Source organism: Chiloscyllium plagiosum, unplaced genomic scaffold (genome assembly GCF_037043375.1).
Source record: "Chiloscyllium plagiosum isolate Xiang-an unplaced genomic scaffold, Cpla_swu_hap1 HiC_scaffold_11, whole genome shotgun sequence".
Classification (NCBI taxonomy): domain Eukaryota; kingdom Metazoa; phylum Chordata; class Chondrichthyes; order Orectolobiformes; family Hemiscylliidae; genus Chiloscyllium; species Chiloscyllium plagiosum.
In genome coordinates, this window is record NW_028270149.1 from 59,417,794 (window position 1) to 59,442,478 (window position 24,685).

Below are 24,685 nucleotides of genomic sequence, written 5' to 3' on the forward strand. Positions count from 1 at the left end.
AAATTTGCTGATGATACAAAGCTGGGTGGCAGGGTGAAATGTGATGAGGATGTTAGGAGATTACAGGGTGACCTGGACAAGTTAGGTGAGTGGGCAGATGCATGGCAGATGCAGTTTAATGTGGATAAATGTATGGTTATCCACTTTGGTAGCAAGAACAGGAAGGCAGACTACTACCTCAATGGAATCAATTTATGTAAAGGGGCAGTACAGAGAGATCTGGGTGTTCTTGTACACCAGTCAATGAAGGCAAGCATGCAGGTACAGCAGGTAGTGAAGAAGGCTAATAGCATGCTGGCCTTCATAACAAGAGGAATTGAGTATAGAAGCAAAGAGGTGCTTCTGCAGCTGTACAGGGCCCTGGTGAGACCACACCTGGAGTACTGTGTGCAGTTCTGGTCTCCAAATTTGAGAAAAGACATTCTGGCTATTGAGGGAGTGCAGCGTAGGTTCACGAGGTCAATTCCTGGAATGGCAGGATTACCTTATACTGAAAGACTGAAGCGACTGGGCTTGTATACCCTTGAGTTTCGAAGATTGAGAGGGGATCTGATTGAGACGTATAAGATTATGAAAGAATTGGACACTCTGGCAGTAGGAAACATATTTCCACTGATGGGTGAGTGCCGAACCAGAGGACACAGCTTAAAAATACGGGGTAGACCATTTAGGACAGAGCTCAGGAGAAACTTCTTCACCCAGAGAGTGGTGGCTGTGTGGAATGCTCTGCCCCAGAGGGCAGTGGAGGCCCACTCTCTGGATTCATTTAAGAAAGAGTTGGACAGAGCTCTCAAAGATAGTGGAATCAAGGGTTATGGAGATAAGGCAGGAACAGGATACTGATTAGGAATGATCAGCCATGATTATATTGAATGGCGGTGCAGGCTCGAAGGGCTCGAAGGGCACCTATTGTCTATTGGTACAAGCCTATTGGTATTTTTGATTTTACAATGTTTGAGATTTGTACTGCATTTGACTTTTGCAATGCTTAAGCTTTCTGTGTATGAAGTTAGGCATTTTTTAATGTATCTAATTAAAGATGATGTGGAGATGCTGGAGTTGGACTAGAGTGGACAAGGTCAAAAACAAACAACACCAGGTTATAGTCCAACAGATTTATTTGAACTGGCAAGCTTTCAAAGCCACATTCCTTCTTCAGGCATGGTATAATATTACGGATTATAATAATTGAAATAGAATTTCCATGTAAGTTTGCATTTTGAAGTTTTAAACCTCTCAATCATACCATGCCTGAGGAAGGAGAGGAATTCTGAAAGCTTGCAATTTCAAATGATCCTGTTGGACTATAACCTGGTGTCGTTTGATTTTTGACCGAATTAAGAGTGTGTATATAGCGAAAGGGTTAGAGATTTTGGGCTGACATCTGTGTCTCTGATGTTTGCCTGCAAAGGGAATTTGACTTGGGTTGTGTGATCCTATGCTCTGAGGCTCATGGGACCAAGAGGAGGCATTGTGGTCAAGTGGCCAGTGGCCTAAGCAACTAGGCCAAACATAAATTTTGCAAAGAGGCAGAGGTTACCACAGGTCAAAAGCAACCAAGATCTCGCCCAGACCTGTACTGCATATTGAACAGTGGAAGAGTCGTTATGACTCGAAACACATACAAGCGGTACTCAGACAGAAAAAAAAGGGACAGACATTATATTTACACATTCCCCAGATTTGGCCAGACCCCTTAGCACCGGGTCGTAATCATATCATGGAAAGAGAATGGGTACATGGCATAACCTCATTGGGCAGATGTGTTAATGACCACTCGCAGGAGCTTGACAATCTCGACTCGATCCACCTCTAAGCTGTTAATGTGTAGGGAGAAGTGAGTAACATCCCGCCGAAAGTCAATAATGAGTTCCTTGGTTTTGCCGGCATTGAGAGCTAGATTGCTCTCAGTGCACCATTTTTCCAGGTCTCCCCCCTCCCATCTGTAATCTGTTTCATCGCCATCTGAGATTCAACCGACTACGGTGGTGTCATCAGCGAACTTGTAAATAGCATTAGTCTGCTATTTGGCAAAGCAATCATGGGTATAGAGAGAGTACAATAGGGGGCTGAATACATACCCCTGGAGGGCTCCAGTGTTGCGTGTTAGTGAGAATAAAATATTGTCCCCAATCTTCACTGATTGTGGTCTGCGGGTCAGGAAACTGAGGATCCAGTTGCAGAGAGTGAGGCTTAGTCCAAGATCAATAGCTTGTACCTGCCCTCTCCACTCCCCCCCACCCCCCCACCCCCATTTAGACCCAAGTGCGACATCAAATTCCTTGACATCATCCATCACATCCAACTTGGCTCAACAGTAGCATTGCCACCTTTGAGACAGCAAATTTAAGGCATGCTCTAGATGTTAAATATGTTCTCCAACTGATATTTTAGTGGAGTGCTGCATGATTGAGATGCTGTCTTTTGTGTGAAATACTGAGAGATCCTGACTGCCCTCTTAAGAGCAATAAACGTTGTATAAAGAAGACCATGAGAGCTTTGGTGACTCTCTTTGACGGTTGCTATTCAACCAATACTGCTAATAATAAGTGATCTGGTCACTTATCTCATTGGAGCTTGTGGAATTTTATTATGTGAAAATTACCTGTCACATTTTGTAAATTATAAATTACAAAGTGAAGTATTTTAGGATATCCTAAGCCTGTGCAAGTTCTTTTAACAAGTGACATCATCAAATGGTAGATCTTCATGAAAGAGAAAAAATACAGGAAATGTCTTTATAGATTTTTAGTCATACCTCCGTAGGAACTTTGTAATAAAGCTTTATGAATAAAACATTAGAGTCTGACCCTGCTGTCACATTTCAAGGGAAGGACATAGTAAAATAATGTTGTCTTCTGACTTTCAAAACATGTTTGTTTCCACATAATATTACGGATTATAATAATTGAAATAGAATTTCCATGTGAGTTTGCATTTTGAAGTTTTCACAATCATATCTTCATTGCATCGATCAAGGCGCATCACTTTTATTTGTCCAAGTAGATTTCCCAGCTAAATAATCAGGAGTATTTTAATAAGTCATCACAGTTGTCAGTTTCTTGTGATTGTTATTCAATTGCAATTTCCATTCATTTTGCATCTTTAATGTAGTGAAATGTTTGAACACTTTACAGATGCATGTTTGAACACAATTTGATTCAGTTATGAGGAGATATTATGACATGTTAGGGCAAGGACTGATTAAAGATAGTCAACATGGCTTTGTGTGTGGGAAATCATGTCTCACAAATTTGATTGAGTTTTTTGAAGAAGCAACAAAGAGGATTGATGAGGGCAGAGTGTTCGACAAGGTGCTCCATAGGAGACTGATTAGCAAGGTTAGATCTCATGGAATACAGGGAGAACTAGCCATTTGGATACAGAACTGGTTCAAAGGTAGAAGACAGAGAGGGGTGGTGGAAGGTTGTTTTTCATACTGGAGGCCTTTGACCAGTGGAGTGCCACAAGGATCAGTGCTGGGTCCACTACTTTTCGTCATTTATATAAATGATTTGGATGTGAGCATAAGAGGTACAGTTAGCAAGTTTGCCGATGACACCAAAATTGGAGGTATAGTGGACAGCGAAGAAGGTTACCTCAGGTTACAATGGGATCTTGATCTGATGGGCCAGTGGGCTGAGAAGTGGCAAATGGAGTTTAATTCAGATAAATGCGAGATGCTGCATTTTGGGAAAGCAAATCTTAACAGGACTTATATACTTAATGGCAAGGTCCTAGGAAGTGTTACTGAACAAAGAGACCTTGGGGTGCAGGTTCATAGTTCCTTGAAAGTGGAGTCGCAGCTAGATAGGATAATGAAGAAGTCGTTTGGTATACTTTCCCTTATTGGTCAGAGTATTGAGTACAGGAGTTGGGAGATCATGTTGCAGCTGCACAGGACATTGGTTAGGCCACTTATGGAATATTGCGTGCAATTCTGGTCCCCTTCCTATTGGAAAGATGTTGTGAAACTTGAAAGCATTCAGAAAAGATTTACAAGGATGTTCAAAGTTAAAAATCACACAACACCAGGTTATAGTCCAACTAGTTTAATTGGAAGCACACTAGCTTTCGGAGCGACGCTCCTTCATCAAGTGATTGTGGAGGGCTCAATCGTAACACAGAATTTATAGCAAAAATTTGCAGTGTGATGTAACTGAAATTATACATTGAAAAATTGATTGTCTGTTAAGCCTTTCATCTGTTAGAATACAGTGATTGTTTCACTTCTTTCATGTGTAAATCACAAAACCCTTTTTTTTAAGTTGCATTCTCGGGTTAGCTGTTAACAATGGTGATAGCTAGACAATATGTTGAAGGTGTTAGCCCCCTGTGTTCTCTGTCTATAACCTGATGTTTAGATTGATTCTAATCTAAAAAGTGAGATAACAGAGTTTTACATAAATTCATGCAGTTTTTGAGCTCATAGTTCTACATGAATAAATGCAGTTTTTGAGCAAAGTGCAATGTAACTCTGCAAGTACAAATTCACCACACAAAATATATGTGTGCATGTGGGTCTTTGTCTGTCTGTGTGTGTGTCTGTCTGTCTAGGATGGGGGTCGTGAGTGTGAGAAAGCGTGTATCTGTGTGTGTGTAGTGAGTGAAGAGTGTCTTAAGTCTGTGAGGGGGTGCATGTGTGAGTGTGGGAGTGTGTGTGTCTATAAGGGTGTGTGTGGGTGTCTGCGTGCGTGTCCGTGTGTATGTGAGATGTGTGTGTGTAGGAATATCTGTGTGTGTGTGTGTGTGTAGTGCAATGGTGATCACCTGTAATGTGACATGACCCAAGGTCCCGGTTGAGGCCCTCCCTATGGGTACCGAACTTAGCTATCAGCCTCTGCTCGGCCACTTTCCTCTACTGCCTGTCCCGAAGTCCACCTTGGAGGATGGTCACCTGAAGGTCAGAGGCTGAATGTCCTGGACCATTGAAGTGTTCCCCAACTGGGAGGGAACACTCCTATCTGTTGATTGTTGTGCGGTGCCTATTCATTCATTGTCGTAGCCTTTGCTCGGTTTCCCCAATGTACCATGCCTCCAGGCATCCTTGCCTGCAATGTATAAGATAGACAACGTTGGCTGAGTCGCATGAGTACCTGCCATGTACAAGGTGGGAGGTGTTCCCACGCGTAGTAGTGGTATCTAGATCCACAATCTGACACGTCTTGCAGCGTCTACCGTGACAGGGTTGTATGGAGTATGTGTGGTGATTTACATATGAAAGAAGTGAAACTATCACTGTATTCTAACAGATGAAAGGCTTAACAGACAATCAATTTTTCAATATATAATTTCAGTTACATCACACTGCAAATTTTTGCTATAAATTCTGTGTTACGATCGAGCCCTCCACAATCACCTGATGAAGGAGCGTCGCTCCGAAAGCTAGTGTGCTTCCAATTAAACCTGTTGGACTATAACCTGGTGTTGTGTGATTTTTAACTTTGTGCACCCCAGTCCAACACCGGCATCTCCAAATCATGACTGCAAGGATGTTGCCAGGGTTGGATAATTTGATCTATAGGGAGAGGTTGAATCGGCTGGGGCTGTTTTTCCTGGAGAGTTGGACGCTGAAGGGTGGCTTTATAGAGGTTTATAAAATCATGAGGGGCATGGATAGGATAAGTAGACAAAGTCTCTTCCTTGGGGTTGGGGGAGTCCAGAACTAGGGGCATAGGTTTAGGTTGCGAGAGGCATGATATAAAAGAGACCTAAGGGGCAATTTTTTCGCTCAGAGGATGGTACTAGCTGCCTAGCTAGTATGGAATTGTCTAGCTATCACATATTGTCTAGCTAGTACAATTGCAACATTTAAAAGGCATCTGGATGGGTATATGAATAGGAAGGGTTTGGAGGAATATGGGCTGGGTGCTGGCAGGTGAGACTAGATTGGGTCGGGATATCTGGTCTGCATGGACGGGTTGGACTGAAGAGTCTGTTCATCTCTATGGCTCTATCACTAAGTATAGTAATCAGTCTCGAGGGGATAATAGTTTTGAAGGTTGAACTGTAGTCAACGAGTAGGATTCTTATGTATCTGTTCTTGGTGTCAAGATGGTTGGTCCGATAGGCACATTGGAGTGGGTCAAGAGTAGTGGGGAGGCTGGAGTTGATTAATGCCATGACTAGCCTTTCAAGGCACTTCATGACCACCGAAGTTAGGGCCATTGGGTGGTAGTCAGTGAGACATGCTGTACGAGCCTTCTTCAGCACAGGGGTGATGTTGGCCTTTTTGAAACAGGCAGGGACAGTGGCCTGCTGCAGGGAGAGGTTGAAGATGTACAAGAAGATCTCTGACAGGTGATCTGCACATGCCCTCAGTGAAGGCCTGGTACTCCGTCTGGTACCATCGCTTTCCTTGGATTCACACGAAGAAAAACTGATTTGACCTCTGCCGAAATCATCAACAACAATAAGCTTTTTGGACTCTTCATGTGGACGCACTGGTTACAAAGGCCCAACAACGTCTCTTCTTCCTCAGGTACCTGAGGAAATTTGGCATGATGGCAAATACCCTTGCCAACTTTTATAGGTGCGCCATTGAGAGCATTCTGTCTGGATGTATGGCAACTGTACCATTCAAGATCAGAGACGGTTACAGAAAGTGGTGAACTCAGCCCGGACAATCGCAAAGGCCAATCTCCCATCTATAGAATCCATCTACCAGGCCCGCTGTCAAGAAAAGACTGCCAGCATTCTCAAAGATCCATCCCACCCTGGCAATGCTTTTCTACAACCTCTACCATCAAGGAGAAGGTACAGAAGCCTGAATACATACCAGTCGGTTTCATAACAGTTTATACCCTACTGTTGTTAGAATACTGAATGGACTCTCAAACTCTTAGCATTAGTCTGTACCTGTGTTTTTGTTTTGCTGCTGTTTACCTATTATTTATTTATCCATGTTCTTTCACTATGTGACCTGCCTGTATTGCTCGCAAGATAAAGTTTTGCACTGTGCCTCGCTATAGTGCCTCAATTCAATTCAATTCAAATCCCCATTGATTTAGGTCAGAGGATATTCAGAAGGGCTCAGAAAGTGGGAGATAAGAAGGAACATCTGGGGGGGGGGGGCATTCCCTTAGCAAAGGCTTGGCTGCCAAATAGTCCACATGAGAACTATCTTTGTACTAAGAAGACCCAAATGCCCTGTCAAATTGGGTCCAGCAGCCCAATTAAGTTCATCAAAGTGTGTAGTAAATATGTTTTTCAGGCATTCAGCCCAGTTTGGGAAAAGTTAATTTAATTTTGTAAGAGGTTTCTTTAATTTCCAACTGTTTTAAGAAAACTAAGTTTGAATTGCAGTATTTTGTTTGTCTCATACAATAACAGCAACTGGGTAATAACATTTTATGAGAATCAAACTGGTCAAATTATCTGTATAGAATACTTCACAGGCCACAAAATGGTGAATTACATTATTGTCTTCTGATCACTATTAAACATTTATAATCTCAATATAACACAAGCTAAATGTTTAAGTTATTTTACAATTATGCATTGTGTTATTGTTTTAACATTTTACCCTATCACATTTTCTATAAAATTAATGTATTTTATGCAAGGTCACAATTTGTAGGTTTCACTCAAAAATTAATGAATTCCCAAAACATCACCAAAAACCTGGAAACATCCCATAACAAGAATAACATTTGACTCAATAAATCAATGGGCCTAGTTATAAATAAAAGGAATAACAGAACATTATCCTTGAAACATTATTCAGAAACCCATGCAATAAAACTGGAATTTACCTTAATCAATTACTATAAACCAAAAGCTCTTATTATATGATGGCAACGTAATCAAAATATAACATTTTGCCCCATATAAATGTTATCAATTATACTATAATGTCATCAAACAGTACTATTTAAAATATATTATAATATAAATGAACAAATATAGTTTAATTTTTAAAATTCTGAAAATATACAGATAGTTCATCAGTGTCTCAACACAAACAGCTTAGTACTTCTGTTAAAAACTCTTGGTCATAACGGAACTGTTCTGATCTGTAACATTAACTTATTTTTATTAATTAGGGCATGGTATGAAAAATGTTTAATTCATTGTTCAGATGTCCACCTTTTAAATCTTATCCCTATGTGTAGATGCAGAAAGTTCTCTATTAACCCCACACATAAAGTATCCAAGTAACCTGTCTGCAGGTCCAGTTCAGAAACTACAATATTTAAACAGGAACCTTGAGCAAAGTTTTGACTGCAATATGAAATTTATGTGCTCTGCATGAATTTCCTGGTTCAGGAAATATGTCAGCGAAGTGGGTGGTGAGATTAAGCAGCACTTCAATGGGAGAAGTTAAATGTCAAGACTCTAGATATGAACAAATGCTTAGTGTTTACTCCGTTTGGTAACAGTAATTTTTATGAGAGATTTATTTATGCAGCTTGGAAGTGTTGGCAGTGAAAACATCAGCGAGTGGTGCATCAGATCTGCTTTTTGATAGCCACCAGTACATAAGTTGAGGAAGATCAGCATCTGTAGCAGCAATGGTGTGAAAAGGAAGTTACAGGTGAATAACAGAGGAAAGCAACAGAAAGGTCGAGGTGGTAGGAGGCACTACCCTTTGAATAGAATATATGGAAGAGGCTTCTTTGACCTATTGGAACAGTAGTGCTTTTGAAGGCTAAAATCCAGTGAACACAGAAGGCTCCTAGAAAATGATCAAATACCTGATGGATTCGCAGTGTCTATTACCAGTGGCTATATGTCAATTCTATTGAATCTATTCCTTCAATATGGCATCAGAGACTTAAGGAAGGCTTTAACAGAACATATGCACAACACTGCAAATAAAAGGTCATGAATGAGCTGTTTACAAGGACTGAGGGTTGTGTGAACATGACAACAGCCATAAAAAGCAAACATTTAGATTTGAGTCTCTAGCAGGTGTAGTTTGTGATCATACACACATTGCAATCCAAACACCCCACATTAAACCTGACTATTTATCAACCACAAAGCTACTTATTCAATCAATATTCAGCTGGTCTGGAACCAACAGCTAACATTTATTTTGCACTGTTGGAACAGAAAAACATACCAAGGCATGTCAAGGGAATAGTATCAAAAAGAAATTGATATTCAGGCCCAAAACAAAGCATTAGAACAGATGACCAAAAGCTTGCATAAAGATATGGGTTTTGCGGAGTGTTTTAGAGAAGAAATGGGAGAGGGAGGCAGAGAGGTCTAAGGAGGTAATACAATGCTTAAGGTTTAGGCATTTGAATGTACAGCAACATGGTGGAACAATTTAAAGCAGTTGTGCAAACGACCAAAACAGAACATGTAGAGATTTTGAAACATTGTAAGGATGAAGGAGGTTATAGAAGTAGGAGAACCAAAGTCATTAAGAAAACTAAGGCCATTAGATGGATGAGCAAAGGGGTCATTCAGCCCAATGTTTTGCTGCAAAAGTCAATGAGATCATTATTGATCTGATAATCTTCAACTTCACTTTACTCCCTTTTCCCAATACCCTTGATTCGCCTACTAAATAAAAATCTATCTCAGCCATGGATGTCCTTAACCACTTAAGTTCGATAGCACCTGGCAGTAAAGAATTCCACAAATTCATTACCCTCTAAGAGAAGAAATTTCTCCCCATCTCTGTCTTAAATTGGCAACTCCTAACTCTTAGATTATGCCCTCCAGCCCTAGACTTTCCCAAAAGGGGAAACAATTCTGCTGCATCTGCCTTGTTGAGACCTTAACAATCTTATGTTTTCAATATGGTAATCTCTCATTCTTTTAAACTCCAAAGGGTAGTGGTCCAGTTGACTCAACCTCAGCTCATTAGAAAATCCTTCGTACTGGGATCCATTTAGTGGATCTTCTCTAGTCTACCTGTATGCCAGTGAATCTTTGCCTAAAGAAGGAGATGTACTCCAGGTGTGATCTAAACAGTGCCATACATAGTTTTAGCAACATTTCCTTATTTTTACACTCCATTCTCTTTGAAATAAAGGTCAACATTCCATTTGCCTTCCCTACTAATTGTTAAACGCGTATGATAGTATTTTGTGACTCATGTTGAAGGACTCCCAAAGTCCTCTATACCGTAGTTATTAATTTTGTTGCTATTCATACTCAGCTCATTCGTTTTTCCTGCCAAAGTCACATTTTCCAATGTTTCATTCCAACTGCCAAGTTTTTACTATTCATGTAACCTTTCTATATCTGTCTGTTGATTGTCTCGGTAAAAATTTATAGAGGCTTCAGTGACATGGGTTATGTCAGGATTTGTGGCAGTCAAGTGAGAGGTTTGGAAGGCCTATCTTGACATCTCGAGCAACCCGCTGCATCTTTCATACATTTGACAAGAAGTGTAGTGACTTTCACTAGACTTTGCCAATTGAAGGGAATTATAACTTGTTAAATGATGTAATAATGCCCCATCTCACCTCACTAATATTCAGCTTCCTAACTTACCAAGTGTATTGAACAAAATAACTGTTGAGAAACCTTGATATGGAAATCAGAGTGAGTACTTGCTGACTTCAGCTCACTACTGACAAGAAACTTCCACTTTACTCAGCATTAAACAGGACACAGCACACAGCTCACATCCATGGACAATGGATCTTATGTTTGCCAACCCCTCATGACTAAATGGCATCTCACCAATTTACTTGCAGGATGGATCCAAATGGAGATCACTGCTTCTCGAGTAAAAAAGACCTTGCTGATTCAATGAAGGCAGTGTAAGAAGATGATGAGGTTTACAACATTGTTAGCAAGTGCAGCAATCTCTAGCAGCTGCCATGTAGCCTCTGAGGGAGAAGAGACGGGTGAAGATCCACCTGGGAGGTGGATGTGAATGAGAAAACCCTGGATCTCCAGGCCTGTCCTTTTTGTCAACTGTGTGAAAGACAGTGCAGGTGACGATTAAGGATATCCCACTTCATCATCTCCAGTTTGCCAGCCCAGACATCAGTTGTCTAAGGAAAACAGTATTTGATGACAAAGACCACAAACCTGACACCAAGTACATGGTCTACATAACAGTGGTGTTAGCATCCTCTACTATACATCAGAGACATAAAAAATGTACATCAAATCCCTTGAGAAGTATCACCAGCAAAGCATCTGGAAATCCTGCAAATTTACGAGCAGAATATTTGCTCCAATATCAAGGTTCTCTGAGGCCAACAATCCCTATATCAAGGCACTTGATATGTTCAATAAGTTGTATTGGGTGGGTTAGATCATCTGCATGCCTCACACAATACTTGCAAAATAAGATCTCTGCTCCAAGCTTCATCATGACAAGTGGTTACTGAACAGCAGAAGAAATGTTTCATGGAAGTCCTCAAAACCTCCCTGAGAAAATGCTATAGCCTCACAACTCATGGGGATCTCTAGCCTAAGACCATTGAAATGGGAGAAGAAACATTCACAAAGGTGTGAAACATTTTGAGGGTTTCTGACGGGCTCAGATGGATACCAAATGCAATGAGCAAAAGGAGTGTGTGAAAACCCAAGCATCTGGACCATCCTCTACAGAAAATTCTATCTGCCTCACTTGTGGCAGGATTATTAATCCAGAATTTGGCTATTTAATCCCCTCAGAACCCACAACACCAGACTGGAAAAAAGTGACCCTCAATCCCAAAGGATGACATAAGAAGAAGGTCCGAAAGATTTCACAGGTTCCTGCAATCATTCTGAAAGTCATGGCCCATATAGGGATTGCTGCTAGGAGACGAGGGATAGTGCCTCCAAACATGCTTCATCACATCTTTAAGAAATCCTTAGACTGATGCAAAAGGAAGACACAATACTGCTCACACTTCCACTAGGTCCACAGTAGGATATAGCATCAGCTTCCAAAAAGTGACGTTTCAATGCCCAGAGCATTTCAGTGGGTCCTCATGGGATGGTGCAAATGAGAATCCCACATTGTTGCGGCATGTTGTGCCCTTTGCAACTGCAGCCAACAAAATCAGAATGTACTGGATGGAGTGAAAATGGGAGGTTGACAGCAATTTCTGAGGATGAAGATGATGTAACTCAACAGGCCAAGACAGCATGGTGAAGAAATGCATCACAGAGCCTAAAGATTAGAGGCAGCTTCATAGCCACCTTCTTCCATGATGGATGAGCTGAGTTTTGACTTTGTTTAATTGTTTGCAATTTGCTGCTAATCTGGCAAGCAGCCCCTGCTTAATGCAAAGGGGAAGTTGACCTTGTTATTTTTGCAATCCTTGATTTTTAGAGCTACTGAATAAATGTCTCCTTTTCCATGTGATTGTACATGTAATCCATTCAGATTATCCCACTTTTAAGTATGTACACATAACCTGCCATACGTAACTCTTAGGAAAAAGCAGCAGTGAGACAGTGCACTAAAATCTCATGGTGCTAACATTAATTAGATTTTAAGGCATCCATTAGGATGCGACATTTGAAGGATGTGTAGTGAAGTTCCTCCTAATAGCCACCATGTTGACAGGAATCCTGAGGAATCTCCTTTGACCTTGCCACTTTAGTCTTCAATAGTTTAGAAGTTGATTAGATTGTTAAGTAGAAGGTCCACTAACTCTGGAGGTGTGTCATAACATGTCCAATTAAAATATATATGCTGTTAAGTAACTTTGAAATGCTTGATTGACTTCTAGGAAAGCACTGAATGGGTGAGAGGCAGCACTTAGTCCAGCTTTTCTGTGGACATCAATGTGCTATGAGGTGGAGTACACATATAAGCTGCCCACTGTACACCTCCCAGCTGTGAATGGCACTGCACTCCGTTGAAAATTCTGATACCGAGAATGAACCTTTCTCTGCACAGATTTGTGAAATCATTGCTCCTTCTGCGCTCTCACTTACAAATGGATGTAAAAAGTTGAAAATCACACAACACCAGGTTATAGTCCAACAGGTTTAATTGGAAGCACACTAGCTTTCGGAGCGACGCTCCTTCATCAAGTGATTGTGGAGGGCTCGATCGTAACACAGAATTTATAGCAAAAATTGCAGTGTGATGTAACTGAAATTATACATTGAAAAATTGATTGTCTGTTAAGCCTTTCTGTTAGAATACAGTTATAGTTTTACTTCTTTCATGTGTAAATCACAAAACCCTTTTTTTTAAAAGTTGCATTCTCAGGTTAGCTGTTAACAATGGTGATAGCTAGACAATATGTTGAAGGTGTTAGCCCCCTATGTTCTCTGTCTATGACCTATTGTTTAGATTGATTCTAATCTAAAAAGTGAGATATCAGTTTTACATAAATTCATGCAGTTTTTGAGCTCAGAGTTCTACATGAATGCATGCAGTTTTTGAGCAAAGTGCAATGTAACTCTGCAAGTACAAATTCACCACACAAAATATATGTGTGCATGTGGGTCTTTGTCTGTCTGTGTGTGTGTGTCTGTCTGGGGTGGGGGTTGTGAGTATGAGAAAGTGTGTGTGTGTGTCGGTAGTGAGTGCAGAGTGTCTTAAGTCTGTGAGGGGGTGCATATTGTGTGAGTGTGGGAGTGTGTGTGTCTATAAGGGTGTGTGTGGGTGTCTGTGTGCGCGTCTGTGTGTACCTGTGTCCATGTGTATGTGAAAGTGTGTGTGTGTGTGTGTAGGAATATCTGTGTGTGTGTAGTGCAATGGTGATCACCTGTAATGTGACATGAATCCAAGGTCCCGGTTGAGGCCCTCCCTATGGGTACCGAACTTAGCTATCAGCCTCTGCTCGGCCACTTTCCTCTGCTGCCTGTCCCGAAGTCCACCTTGGAGGATGGTCACCCAAAAGTCCGAGGCTGAATGTCCAAACCAAGAGATGGATGTAAATATACAATGATTTTGGCAGGCCATACTGTAGCATATTCCCTCCACATTGTGTTTTTTCTCAGTATTGCCCACATTTATAAGGATGTCTGTGGCTATCTATAGTCAAGGAGTCAGTGGCTTGTGAAAAATGAGCAATGCTTTATGATTACAATTTATTTAATCCTTCAAATGTCTGAAGAGGTTGCTCATCTCTCACATGATTGTGACTTAACCAGGTCTGACAGTATATACTATCGCAGATATAGTAACAGTGCAAGTGAAAATATATTAATAAAAATGACATATTTTTCACAATGATGTAGCACCTATGCCAATATGATGTCTTCTTCCACTACCTACCACTACATCTAGATGCAGACCTAATGTCTACAGCTAGACTCCAGCGAGCTTGATCTGTTATTATCACTGTTGACTTGGGAAACTTAAGACAGTTGGCCTGTTTCATTTGGGTCTGGAGGACCCAGGCCTGCTGTTAGTTTTCTACCTAGGTGGAGGCTCACGCTTCTCAGCTTGCACTGCTTCAGGCTTTGGGATCACACTGGTTGGGGGCTGTGGACCTCTGGAGTGTCTTGAGAAGCTTCTGGGTATTTAAGTGTTGCTTCGCCTCCATGTGAATCACCCCTTGAATCCCTGAGAGCGTGGCATCTAGAGTGAGATTGATATGTCTTGTCCTCCTCTTGCCTTGCTGAGCACCCATGATTAAAGCAATGAAGAACAAGTTGATGTGCATATCTGGCAATCACTGTGCATTCTGATAATACTGAATCTCCAAGGCATTCGCCAACCTGTCCATGGAGACAGTCAGGCGCCCATGCCAAAGCCAATTTTAGAGTCAATGAGAATGTTGATGGATACCTCCATCTTTCATTCCAGTTTACTGACTGTCTCTGATACACCTGCCTGACCAGATGCCTGGTGTGTGGCAGTGTTCTGAGTGGAGAACTCTTGAGACACGGACATTTCTTCTTTGACTACCTACAGGGACATACCAAGTGATATGCCAACCAAATTGTGCCCCTTGTCGAGAAGGAGAACCGATCAAAGTGAAAATCTCTGAGCTGGTGAAGGATGCAGGTGAACACCCTTCCTGTGTATCCTCTAGGCTTCACTAATTTCTTCATCTGAGGTGTAGAAAGAGCTGAGGGTTTCCAGTGCTGACCTTAGCGTAGGTTCACTGTATGCTGCTGGTGTTTGCATAAGGAAGGGAATTGTTTATAAAAGATGAATAAAAGCTTTTGCAGATTAAGAATGAATTGTCACTAGCAGTAATTGTATTAGTAGCACAACACAGTGAAACTTATGAGGTGTTTCCAGTGCAGCTTGTCCATTGGTGTCTCCCTGCTTCTGTATTAGATGTTCTGTTCTTCTTTGGTCAACTCCAGTGTTTCTTCTTGTAGGGACTAAGGACCAATAACCCTGCCCCACCAAGCCAGTGTTGGCCAGCTTTTCCTGTAATGAGACAAAGGGAGGGACTGAGTATGGTGAAAGTGGATGCAAAATCAGTTTGTGAGAATGCGTGAACATGACAGGTGATGAGGTGTCCACACTGAGTGAACAGGAAGGGCACAGAATTGGAAGGGTTAATAGTTTAAGAGGATGAAGTGGATGAAAGCACTTACGTAGAGATGAAGCATGCAATACTGAAAGTCGTAGCCCTTCAGCCTTGGTGAGAAGTATGCAGTGGAAGAGTTAATGCCAGTGCTGGTCATCTGAGTGTGAGGTAGCTGGCATTATTTGTGCACTGCAGAAGATCATTGACCTTTTTGAGGCACTGGGGCGTGCGGTGCTGGAAAAGCACAGCAGAACTGGCAGCATCAGAGAAGCAGGCGAATCGATGTTTTGGGCATAAGCCATGACGAAGGCACTGCCAGGCACTATTTTAACCCAGGACACAGCACTGACCGTGATGCAATTTCAGTTCAGGCTGCTAGATCTATTGGTATGGCTTAATTTGGCAGTCAGAAGAAAAAGCAACTGCACTCTCTCCACCGTCCTGTACAACAGCAGTTCCAGATCTCTGGAAGTGGGGATCTAGCTTACTTCGCTTCAGAGGCATTTTCAGAGTCCAGCTCTCCAGTGTAAGAGTTCAGTGTCATGAAAGTGGTGCTGCAAAAGCACAGCAGGTCAGGCAACATCTGATGAGCAGAAGAATTGACATTTCGGGCAAAAGCCCTTCATAAGTCCTTCCTAATGAAGGGCTTTTGCCCAAAACATCTATTCTCCTACTCCTCAGATGCTGTGCTTTTCCAGCACCACACTCTCGACTCTAATCTCCAGCATCTGTAGTCCTCACTTTTGCCTAGTGTGAGAGTTCATCCCCACCTTATAGTTTCTCAAGTGATATACTGCTACACTTCAAATATGGTGCTAGAGGCATGGAAGCCAGTAGGTCTTGTGAGTAGCGAGCACATCCATTTCTCTGGCCAAGAAATGCACCCAACATCAAAGTTGGATTATTAATGTATGATAAGAAATCAAGACAGCATGAAATACATTGCCAAAATCAATGAGTCATAAACCTAACCATGTATTTAGTAGGATCTAACTGCAATTCAATGCCTTTCTATTCAATCTCTGTGTTTGCTTAGAGCCATTCTCTGTAGAAGGTCAACACATTCTCATTATCAAAGGTCCAACCTCATGAATCCTTATTGCCCAGGCATTTACTTCAGATCATTTGGTTACTTTTTTAACCTACACGGTTTATATGTTATCCATTCTTGGTACATTCCTTATGCAATTGTTTTCATTTGCTGTTGGAAACCAACCAATTTTAATGTGGATTATGAATTCCTGCATTAAACGCACATGAAAGAGAACATTTGTGGTCAAGCAATAGGAGGAGATAACAGCCCCAGAATTACTCAACCATTAAGGTTAAGCTGGAAGTCTAGGAAAACATCTGCTAACACCACCAATGTTCAGAAACACTTCACAATGAAATTTCTAGTGGTCCTTTTCTATCAGTAGGGGAACATTTGGAGGAATGAACCTTTTTCTGATCTATGCAAAACAATGGTTGCATTTAAATCTTGAAGTCAAGCTACAGCTTGGCCACAGAGGAACAGACTCAGTGAGTTGAATTGTCTGTTCCTGTTCTTTATTCTTGTAATATTTTTAGAAAAATCAGTATATGAGTCACTAATGTCATAGGACTGATACATAAGAAAGACTGACAAACATTTCTTTACAACCTTGACATCTGATATCTAAGATGGAATTTCCTGTAGGTATGCAAGATATTAAGCAATAAGGAAAAGGCAACTCCAGGACATCATTACAAATTAATTGATGCCAATATCCATTTTTATTACAAGCATAGTTATAATTGAGAAGTACTTCACTAGCTCTGAAACATTTGGGACATTTTTAGGGGATGAAAAATGCTCTAAGTTCTTTCTTACTTCTCTTGTATGACAAACTGCCAAAAGACATATTTGATACAGTTTATAAGACAGATATTGAGTTGCTTCTGCTGTCTGCTTGACACTCAATGATTTAGATTGGATTAGATTTATTGTCACATATATATAAAAGAAAAGTGAAAAGTGTTTTTTCACGTGTCATATGCAAAGTATTGCCACCTCTGGCGCCATTTGAAACACCTGAATACAATGCAAGATTTTCCTGCAATCAAGTTCATCTTCCTCTGTTCTTCATGTTCCTCCTCTGCTGTTCCTCCTCTGCTGCTTGACATCAGCCGGAGTCTGTAAAACGGACTTCTAGGCAGGAGATTTGATCCATTTTGAGGAAATAGCCTTCTTATAAGTAAGCAGACACCAGACAGGAGAAATGAACACAATTCAGGATGGTCTTGCTGCATGTAGCCCAAAAGAAATTTTGGTTTCTTGGATTTTGTGAATGACCAGATGTAGGGAGGAGGGTGGTGTGCTCATATTTGTTCAGGTGAGAGGTAATTTTTGGTTTCCGGGATAGTAGCAGCCTAGGGTGGTTTTGCAGTATGTGAAGGAGTGCTCCTTCTTTTTCCAGCACCACAAATGTATACTAAAACCCAATCACTGTGTTCCTCTTCAGATGGAGTGTCAGCTAATGTTTGGACAGAGCATGCACATCATACAGTACAGTCCTATCTATTTCTTTTCCATGAATTAGTAGTTTATGTTGAATGAATGCCTATGCAGAATAAAATAATTATGAATGCAACACAATTATTTTATTCTATTACAAACAGAAACAATGGCACTGCATAAACATTTAAGATTTTGAAGAGAAACAATTATGCCTATGCCCTTGAACAACTGGAAGTTCTGAATTCTTGGGTTTGATGTGTCAATCCTTTGAAAATCTGAGTTTCATAGATTATTATGTCCGAATTCTGTGGGAAAAAAAACTATTCTGCTATAAATATGAAGCCGAGGCTAAGTGATAAAATTATATTGTTGGTATGTCATAGTTGTGTGGAATTTGCCTATAACATTTCTTAATTGTTCTATAAGATAAAGTGGAACATAGTTATTCAAAATCACTTCAAGTTAAAGTTTAAATCACTGAAAGTTGTACTATAAATTATTTCCTCCATAAAGTAGTATTTTATCCTTCTTGTGATAAAACATTTATAAATTGAATACACGTATACACATATATCACTTTTTCAAAATTTTTGGGATATTTTTGACAGATCTATGATCCACCACGTTTGTAAATATTGAACCCACATCTAAACATTTCCAAAATATTGTTTAATGTTTTAAAGCCCTTTTCATACATGCTCTATTGTGGAATGTCAGGCTGAATCTTAGACACTTCTGGCTAAGTTTCAATTGTTTTGAGTTTTTGTAGGCGGTCTCATTGTGAGGCTGAGCAAGATCTTTCACCATATCTGACCAAACTCACCTCATTAACAATCTACCCCAACCTTATGGCATCTGTCTCGTCCAAGTCTAGCCTCATCTTACCATATGCTGTTTACGAAACAACTCGGCACTTAGCAGATGTCCACCAAAAGACCAGCATCCTTGGCACCCACGTCATCTTTAAAAGGCCTCCATGCACCAGGACAAATGTTGGCAAACCAGCATTGCCCTGCACTGGCATTGTAATGGCACAGCAGCCACAAAGTCACACTGATTACAGCACATAGCCAACATAACTGACACTCCCTTGAATATACAACCCCATTTCTCAGCCTAATTGCTGTTTAATCATCAGGCCACATAATTTACTTGTCCTTAGCTGCATTGCATTTAAACACCATCCCTAAGTCAGTGCTAATGTGTCCCCAGTGGCCACTGTTGACTTTTTGTCCGTAGGGGAACATCACAATCAGGCAAGCAATTGGACAGTTCCAAACATGAGCTTTCATTTACAGTCAGCAAAAGGGAACACGAGCAAAAAGCGTAGAGGCTACATTCCCTGATAGTCGGCTGCATCGACCTCATCTACTAAAACCAAGTGTCAGTCAGGCCCTATCTGATCTTTGCTGTGCAATGCAATTGAGCTCTGTCATGCACAAGTACAGCTTGCTCCTCCCCAATTCCTTATCCTCCTCTTTGGAAGACTGCTCCTTTTCTTCCAGTTCCTCAGCATCTTGTACATTGCCTCATCGTCTGTTCCAACTGTGCAGAACACAGCACATGAGGATGACGCATCACACTGTGTCCGGTCTATATTGGAGCACCCTCCTCATCATGAGAAAACTCATTATATTGAAATTTGCTTGCAACAGTCCTCCTTTCCCTCTGAGATGTGACATTACACTTTAATGATGCCCACATTGCTTCTGCATATTCTTCCTATGCAGGCTATGCTGGTGTCATTCCCTACATCACTCACCCTCCTATACTTTGAGATTACATCTCTCAAATCTTTGTCCCCATCTCAATAAATACCTCTGCTTTCCCTCAGCCAACTTGATTGTTCCACCCTTTTTTTTGGCAGTGATCACCTCTTTTACCACTACAGTCCCCTCTTGACAATCAACACACTGACCCCAGGACTGTATTCACCCCCAGACCAAGGACTTTGATGAGCAGTGCCTATACATAACCGACCACACTTCAGACAGGTGTCTTTGCAGCTCCCGAACTGACAATTACAATTCTCCTGCCTATTTTTGTGTGCCATTAATATGGTGGCTATCAAGCAATGATTGTCCTTCATAGGCAACTTACTATTGCCTAATGAGAAACTAGCCTTGAAACTCGATTCTGTCACAAACATTGCCACAACCCACGTCATTCTGGCCGCTGTAAGATCCTGTGTAGTTTTAGCTATTTTCTGTAGGCCTGATTCTAATGAACCAAGTCAGTTTCCAATTTTCTCTATTATTACAAAAGATGATTTTTTTTTCAAAGTTCAAAAGTTTGGCTCTAAATAATGTAAGACTACTGGAACTTTCTAATTTTCTCAACAAGATGATGTCTATATATATATATTGATTCCAGAGTACGAGTTTAAAATTAGAGTCATAGAGATGTACAGCATGGAAACAGACCCTTCAGTCCAACCCGTCCATGCTGACCAGATATCCCAACCCAATCTAGTCCCACCTGCCAGCACCCAGCCCATATCCATCCACACCCTTCCAATTCATATACCCATCCAAATGCCTAAATGTTGCAATTGTACCAGCCTCCACCACATCCTCTGGCAGCTCATTTCAGACACGTACCACCCACTGCGTGGAAACGTTGCCCCTTACGTCTCTTTTACATCTTTACCCTCTCACCCTAAACCTATGCCCTCTAGTTCTGGACTCCCCGACACCAGGGAAAAGACTTTATCTATTTATCCTATCCAGGCCCCTCATAATTTTGTAAACCTCTATAAGGTCACCCCTCAGCCTCCGATGCTCCAGGGAAAACAGCCCCAGCCTGTTCAGCTTCTCCCTGTAGCTCAGATCCTCCAACCCTGCCAACATCCTTGTAACTCTTTTGTGAACCCTTTCAAGTTTCACATCGTTCCGATGGGAAGACGACCAGAATTGCACGCAATATTCCAGCAGTGGCCTAACCAATGTCCTGTGCAGCCGCAACATAACCTCCAACCCCTGTACTCAATACTCTGACCTATAAAGAAAAGCATACCAAACGCCTTCTTCACTATCCTGTCTACCTGCGATTCCACTTTCAAGGAGCTATGAACCTGCACTCCGTCTCTTTGTTCAGCAACACTCCCTAGGACCTTACCATTAAGTGTGTAAGTCCTGTTAAGATTTGCTTTCCCAAAATGCAGCACCTCGCATTTATCTGAATTAAACGCCATCTGCCACTTCTCAGCCCATTGGCCCATCTGGTCCAGATCCTGTTGTAATCTGAGGTAACCCTCTTTGCTGTCCACTATACCTCCAATTTTGGTGTCATCTACAAACTTACTAACTGTACCTCTTATGCTCGCATCCAAATCATTTATGTAAATGACAAAAAGTAGAGGACCCAGCACCGATCCTTGTGCCACTCCACTGGTCACAGGCCTCCAGTCTGAAAAACAACCCTCCACCACCACTCTCTGTCTTTTACCTTTGAGCCAGTTCTGTATCCAAATGGCTAGTTCTCCCTGTATTCCATGAGATCTAACCTTGCTAATCAGTCTCCCATGGGGAACCTTGTTGAACGCCTTACTGAAGTCCATATAGATTACATCTACTGCTCTGCTCTCATCAATCTTCTTTGTTACTTCTTCAAAAAACTCAATCAAGTTTGTGAGACATGATTTCCCACGCACAAAGCCATGTTGACTACCCTGAATCAAGCCTTGCCTTTCCAAATACATGTACGTCCTGTTCCTCAGGATTACCTCCAACAACTTGCCCACCACCGAGGTCAGGCTCACCGGTCTATAGTTCCCTGGCTTGTCTTTACCGCTCTTCTTAAACAGTGGCACCACGTTTGCCAATCTCCAGTCTTCTGGCACCTCACCTGTGACTATCGATGATACAATTATCTCAGAAAGAGGCCCAGCAATCACTTCTCTAGCTTCCCACAGAGTTCTCCGGTACACCTGATCAGGTCCTGGGGATTTATCCACTTTTAACCATTTCAAGACATCCAGCACTTCCTCCTCTGTATTCTGCAAAATGTCACCGTCTATTTCCCTACAGTTTATATCTTCCATATCCTTTTCCACAGTAAATACTGATGCAAAATATTCAATTAGTATCTCCCCCATTTTCTGCAGCTCCACACACAGGCTGTCTTGCTGATCTTTGAGGGGCCCTATTCTCTCCCTTGTTACCCTTTTGTCCATAATATATTGTAAAAACCCTTTGGATTATCCTTAATTCGATTTGCCAAAGCTGTCTCATGTCCCCATTTTGTCCTCCTGATTTCCCTCTTAAGTATACTCCTACTTCCTTCATACTCTTCTAAGGATTCACTCGATCTATCCTGTCTATACCTGACATATGCTTCCTTCTTTTTCTTAACCAAACCCCCAATTTCTTTAGTCATCCAGCATTCCCTATACCTACCAGCCTTTCCTTTCACCCCGACAGGAATATACTTTCTCTGGATTCTTCTTATCTCATTTCTGAAGGCTTCCCATTTTCTAGCTGTCCCTTTACCTACGAACATCTGCCTCCAATCAGCTTTCAAAAGATCCTGCCTAATACCGTCAAAATTGGCCTTTCTCCAATTTAGAACTTCAACTTTTAGATTCAAATTATTTTTCAAACAGATGGAGAGGTAAGTAGTGAGGGTGACAGAAAGATTTTGCAAAAGGATATTGATATTAAATGAATGGACAAAAATTTGTTAGATGACATATAATGTGAGAAAATGTGAAATTATGCATTTTGGCAGGAAGAAGAGGGAAAGATAATATTATTTAAATGAGGAAAGACTGCAGAAAGCTGCAGCATAGAGGGATTTTGCAGTCTTTATGCATGAATCACAAAAAAAACTCCTCTAAATTCAATGGGTAATAGGTAAGGCAAGTGGACTGTTGGCCTTTATTTCAAAGTGAACAGAGTATAAAAATAGGGAAGACTTATTAAAACTATGCAGGCACTGATCAGACAGCATCTTGAATTCTGTGAGAATAGTTTTGGTCCCTTTATCTAAGGAAAGATATACTGGCATTGGCAGTAGTCCAGAAAGTTCATTAGGCTAATCCTGGATATGGAGGGATTTTCTTGTGAGGAGAGATTGAGTCGGTTAGCCCTGTGCTCATTAGAATTTAGAAGAGTCAGAGCTGCCCTTAATAAAACATAAGACTGTCAGGAAATTTTATAGGGTAGATGTGGAGAGATTTGTTTTCCCCCTTGTGAGGCAGCCCAGGACTAGACAGCATAACCTCAAAGGGGTCAACAATTTATTGCAAAGATGAGGATGAATTTATCCTCTGAGGGTAGTGAACCTGTGGAATCTTTTTGTTGGTTAAGAATATTCAAGCTGTGACAGACTAACTTTTAATCAGTAAGGGAATCAAGGGGTATGAGAGAAAGACAGTAAACTAGATTTGATGGTTATCAGATCAGCCATCATCTCCTTAAACAGACCAAATAAGTTTGCAGATGACACCAAACTGGAAGTGTAGTGACAGCGAAGAGGGTTACCTCAGATTACAACAGAATCTGGACCAGATGGGCCAATGGGCTGAGAAGTGGCAGATGGAGTTTAATTCAGATAAATGCGAGGTGCTGCATTTTGGGAAAGCAAATCTTCGCAGGACTTATACACTTAATGGTAAGGTCCTAGGGAGTGTTGCTGAACAAAGAGACCTTGGAGTGCAGGTTCATAGCTCCTTGAAAGTGGAGTCACAGGTAGATAGGATAGTGAAGAAGGCGTTTGGTATGCTTTCCTTTATTGGTCAGAGTATTGAGTACAGGAGTTGGGAGATCATGACTCTATAAATGACCTACCTCAGCTCCTATGTCTTATGGTCTTTTCAAATTAATCAAAACAAGAGTACATTTTCTTCTTGAAAATTTGGAAAGTATACCTGCAGCAAAAGAAGTACACCCTTAGCTCTAAACAATGCATTTACTTTTTTTTATCAAATCTTATTCATCTATCATAGTGCAGTCAATCAGCACCTTCTTCTCATGCTGTGGCAATTGTTGCTTCCTTTCTAAAGTTTTTATATTCCTTGTGTTAGTTGATTGGTTAATCCCATCATGGTAGGTGCATCTTTCAAATGAAGCAAGTAGACTTGTAAGCATTGCAATTTTTGAATTTAAGACAGATTGGCACTGTACATTTGAAACATTTTTTCTCATTTTGAAAGTTGATCGACAGAAAGGAAGATAAAATATTCAGATTTACAAAGAAATAAACCCACTAAATCTTATACCAAATCTTTCACTTACAGTATTATGCATCTACCAACTAAAGAAGGGTTTTATTACTTGGCTTGGGTAATACCTCAGCTCTCCGCATAACCTTACATATTGTCACTCAATTTGCTTCAGAAAATTGTAGTAATAAATTGAAAATCAACTGAGCTTTATTTCCATAACTTAGCTGTCCAGCAGAGTGGAATCAGATTCACACTTCATTACAACTTGCTGTTTGGTTTGTGAGATTACTAGCCTTGTAAATGTGATCTTTAAGATCTTTCTCATTAATCATTATGTAGAGCATAATGTTCAGAGCTATTAGTCAAGATATAGGTTTATGGTTTGCTTGGATTTTAACCACTTTTTTTTTGTTCTACTCTTAACCTTGTTATCCAGAACACAGCCACATTTGCTGAATGGTGATTTCCGTATGGTATGTCCTCCTTAAGGCCAATTTTAATCTGTGAGGCTAATAAATGAATTGCTAAGATATCATCATGGCCACAGACAGCTGGCTTGAGGAATGTATATTTGCACACCAATTTCATGGAAGCTTCCAGACGATCATTTGTTTGTAGCAGGTGGGTCCCCAACATCGCTGCAGTACTGAGCCTCTGGGCAATGAGGACTATTACCTCTCA

General features: G+C 41.0%; 1 protein-coding gene across 1 annotated transcript in view; it reads right to left on the reverse strand.

The window, feature by feature from the left end:
• Positions 1-23,723, reverse strand: part of drp2 (dystrophin related protein 2) — a 518,740-nt gene extending 495,017 nt beyond the window's left edge. Inside the window, exon 1 of the mRNA XM_087992120.1 lies at positions 23,628-23,723. The gene's annotated coding sequence lies outside the window, so the exon portion shown is untranslated. The remainder of the gene's footprint in view (positions 1-23,627) is intronic.
• Between the last annotated feature and the right edge of the window lie 962 nt (positions 23,724-24,685).